Below are 4,447 nucleotides of genomic sequence, written 5' to 3' on the forward strand. Positions count from 1 at the left end.
CACGGCTGCAGTAGGGGGATAGGTTGTGTAAATAGGGATGTAAGGTTGTAACAGCTGGACCAAACTCATTAGTTAACTGGGGGGAGATTTCTGTTAATGCCTGTATGTCAAGTTTGTGGGGGCTGTTAATGAGGATTTCGGGATGGTAGGTTACTTGGTTGGAAGTCCAGTTATAGGCTGAGGCAGGGATTGCATTGTATATTGTGGAGAGGAGGTATAGAAGAGGTTCCTGAAGGTAGGGCCTTAGCTTCAATTACTCAGTCAAGGGAAACAACCACATACCCAGCAATTTTGGGGGAGCCAGTGGGCACGGAAGAGGAGCTATTTATAAATGGCTGGTCATTGGGGTTGGTGAGAGGCTGGGAGGAAATGTTTGGAAAGTGTGGTTGCAGATGATCTAGGATGCTAGTGCAAGAATGAGTAGGAGGCGAAGAATATACAGGGAGTGAGGATGCTGTGTTGAGGGGAGCACTTTTGACAAGACTGAATTTGGGGTTTTCCATAAAGAGGGCATGGAGTAAGCCAGGGGCGGTGGTTCACGCCTGTAATCCCAGGACTTTGGGAGGCTAAGGCGGGTGGATCATGTGAGGTCAGGAGTTCAGGACCAGCCTGGCCAACATGGTGAAACCCTGTCTCTACTGAAAATACAAAAATTAGCTGGGTGTGGTGGCACACGCCTGTAATTCCAGCTACGCAAGACGCTGAGGCAAGAGTGAAACTCCATCTCAAAAAAAAAAAAAGGCATGGAGTAATTGAATCCATGAAGGAGGAAGAGAGCCTAATGCTCAGGAGGAGGGGAGATCCTGTAGATTATGACGACTGTGGACAGTGGTATTCTGGCTGAAAGTTGGTTTCCTGCCTTTTAGAGCTAAAATGGGCACCACTGCTAGTGCTTTAAGACAGGTTGGTCACCCTTTGACTGTTATCTAGTTGTTTAGAGAGTTAAGTTACAGGGGCAAAAAAAGGAGGAATTTTTTCCGGTTGTCCTAAGACATCGAGGGTTATTGCTCGGTTTTTGGCAGTATAGAGTGAAAGGTTGGGAGATATTAGGTAAGGACAGAGTTGATACAGTGACAAGAGCGGTTTGGAGTTTGCAGAAGCTGGGGAGTATGTTATGTGAGGGGTTTAGGGGTTAATTGAGAGGGCCTTTGGCCACTTTATAGAGGGGGTGAGCTAGGAGGGTAAAGTTGGGAATCCATATTCTAAAGAAGCCTGCTAACCCTAGGAAGGAATGGATTTCTCTTTTGGAGGAGGGCGGGGATAGATTATTTATTAATGCTGCTCGGGCTGGGGTCGTAGCCCGGGCCCCAGGGGAAAGCTGAATTTCTAAGTAGGTTACCATGGAGGTGGAGAGTAGTGGGAGTTTGAAAAGGATATCTCTGCCCAGGAGCAGAGTTGGACATGAGGGCAGGACTAAGGAAGAGTGAGTGAAGGAAAAGCTGTGCAGGGAGCAGAAGAGTGGAGGGGTGGCTCGGGGTTTGGAGACTTGTCCATCAATTCCTACAACAGAGACCTGGGAGGACTGGGTGGGTCCCGAAAAATTAGGTAAAGCAGCGTAGGTTGTCCTGGTATTAATTTAAAAATATATATATACTGGCCTACTTGCCACCATTCGGGTTACTTTTGGCTTGAATGAAGAGATGGTAGTTGTGGGGGGCGTTTGTTCCAGGGCACCGTCAGTCTTCAGTGGCAAGGCCGATGAAATCTGAGTAGGAGGTTTTGGCTGGCTCAGGAGGGGATGGGGGTGGTCCTTGCTGGGGCCTCTCACAGTCTGACTTCCAGTGGGGTCCTCCACAGAGGGGGCACAGCGTGGTGGGCTTTCCTGGGTTTGGGCATTGTCTGGACCAGTGGCCTTTATTGCCACACTTGAAACAGGTGCCAGATGGGGTGAATTGTTAGGAGGCGTCCATGTGGAGCTGTGGCCCCGTGGGCCTGCAGGGCCTCTGATGGTGAAGGCAAGCATTTGAAACTTTGCCAGTTTTTGCCTTTTATTTTCTTCATTATGATTGTTAAAGATTTTGAAGGCTAAATTAAGACGATCTCATTGTGGGGCTTGAGGGCCTTTGTCAAGCTTCTGAAACTTGCATCAAATATTGGGGGTGGATTGGGAGATGAACTGAACGTTTAAAATAGTGGTTCTTTTTGGGCTGGCTGGGTCTGGGTTGGTATATTTTCTCATGGCTTCAGTTAAATCAGAGAGGAAAAGGGTTGGGTTTTCATTAGGACCTTGGGTGGTTTCTGAAAGTTTTTTATAGTTTACTGCTTTATACACATCCTTTTTGAGTCCTGCAAGAAGACATACAATCATGTGGTCTTGATGGTGGCTTGCAGAGGCCCTGTCTTGATAATCCTAGAGGGGTCCTGGTTGGGGACTGCGTTTGCACCAGTAGGCTGGGCAGGAGCCTGGTGATGAATGGTATCAGCATGTGCCTGAGCTAGGGTCCAGATACAGTCTCAGTCTTCTGGGGTGAGGATGGAAAAGAGGATAATGTAGAGGTTATGCTAGGTTAGTTCGTAAGACTAGGTAAGGTGCTGGAACTTCCTAATAGAAGAGGTAGGGTCTTCTGGAAATGAACCAAGTCTTTTGTTAATTAGAGAGAGATCACCAAAAGAGAAGGGAACATGAACTCTAACAATACTTTCAGCTCCTGCTGCTTCCTGAAGGGGAAGTAAAGGAGCTGGTTGCTGAGCATGTTGGGCCCAAGAGCGGGTGAGGGGCGGAGACGGAGAGGACTCAGAGTCAGAAAGGGGGTGGTTTGAGAGATGAGGGGAAAGGGGTGGAGCCGGAACGGGGGCATACAGTGGAGGATTAGGATGCTCCTGTGGAGGATCGTGATGCTGTCGGGGAGGGGGAAAATTGGCGGGGTCAAGGGAAGAGGAATCATCCGCTGGGGCTGTGGGGAGGGGGACAGGAGATGAGTCAGGTTTGGAGCAGAGGAGGATTTGGAAAGTAGAACAAGACTGACAGAGGGAAGGGTGGTTACAGAGAGTGAAGATGTAGCAGGACAAGCCGCAGACAAAACCCCTCAGACACCGAGTTAAAGAAGGAAGGGCTTTATTTGGCCAGGAACTTCGGCAAGACTCATGTCTCCAATAACCAAGCTCCCTGAGTGAGCAATTTCTGTCCCTTTTAAGGGCTCAGAACTTTAAGGGGGTCCGCATGAGAGGGTCGTGATTGACTGAGCAAGCAGGGAGTACGTGACTGGGGGCTGCATGCACCGGTAATTAGATTGGAATGAAACAAGATAGGGATTTTCACAGTGCATTTCTATACAATGTCTGTAATCTATAGACAACAATCGATTAGGTCAGGGGTCGATCTTTTAACTACCAGGCCCAGGGTCTGGCACCAGGCTATCTGCTTATGGATTTCATTTCTGCCTTTTAGTTTTTACTTCTTTTTTTGGAGGCAGAAATTGGGCATAAGACAATATGAGGGGTGGTCTCCTCCCTTCCGCCCCTTTGAGATGCTCACTCATTGGTGGGCGTTCTCACTTTCATTCTCACTATCCATGTCTTCTTGCAAGACAGATTGATAGTGATTCACATAGTACACTTGTGCTGAACCATTTTGGTGAACTAAGGTAGCGATGAAGCTTTTTATCATTTGAAGAAGTACAGGTAGCAAACAAGCGAGCAGTAAGCAGGTTTCTGTCACTACTATAACTCCTATTATAAGAGTTTTAAATCTTTTTAGTGCTGGGAACCATTTTCCAAACATGGCCCCAGGATCAAATCCATGCCACACTTGCAGAGGCACATGTGCCAGTTTTGTCTTATCTCTAACTATGTCTTCAACTACTTGCCCTTGATCATCTATGTGTAGACAGCAATTAGTAAGGTTAAATTTTCTACAGACCCCTCCTTCAGGGCTAGCAAGTAGTCGAGAGCTAATCTATTTTGATAGATAGCATTTCTCACCTGAGTTTCTTGCCAGGCCAGAATAGTCAAGGCTCTGCCAGTCTTATTAGTGATTATTTCTAAGATAGCTTGTAACCGTATGATTTGGTTGAGCATGTAAATGGGAGTCGGGTATCCCTATGAACCGTCTTGTTCCTAAGTACCAGGCCCATAATATTGTATGATTCTCTGAGGGGGCCATTCATCATCTTTTTAATTTTCTATAGCTATGCTTCTCTTTTTGCGGGAAGCACAGAGAGGGAAGCTCAGGAGTTCACCTGTTTTTATGGACAGTAGGAAGCAAGATGGTTTAATAGTGCCAATAACACAACTACCTGCCCACTGGTTGGGTAATTTGGTGTAAGCTCTATGCCCACATATCCAGTGTAATCTAGTGGGGGCTGTCCAGTCCTGGTGGGACTCCGGATGGGTTCACACAGTTTGCAACTTTGGGAATTTACTAAATGGGTTTTTCTTAGTGTGGTTTGAACTCCACTAGGTGGCTGTTTTTGTAGTAGTATTATACAGTTTTTGCCCAAGGCAGCTG

The sequence above is a fragment of the Macaca mulatta genome, chromosome 20 (genome assembly GCF_049350105.2).
Source record: "Macaca mulatta isolate MMU2019108-1 chromosome 20, T2T-MMU8v2.0, whole genome shotgun sequence".
NCBI classification, from domain to species: domain Eukaryota; kingdom Metazoa; phylum Chordata; class Mammalia; order Primates; family Cercopithecidae; genus Macaca; species Macaca mulatta.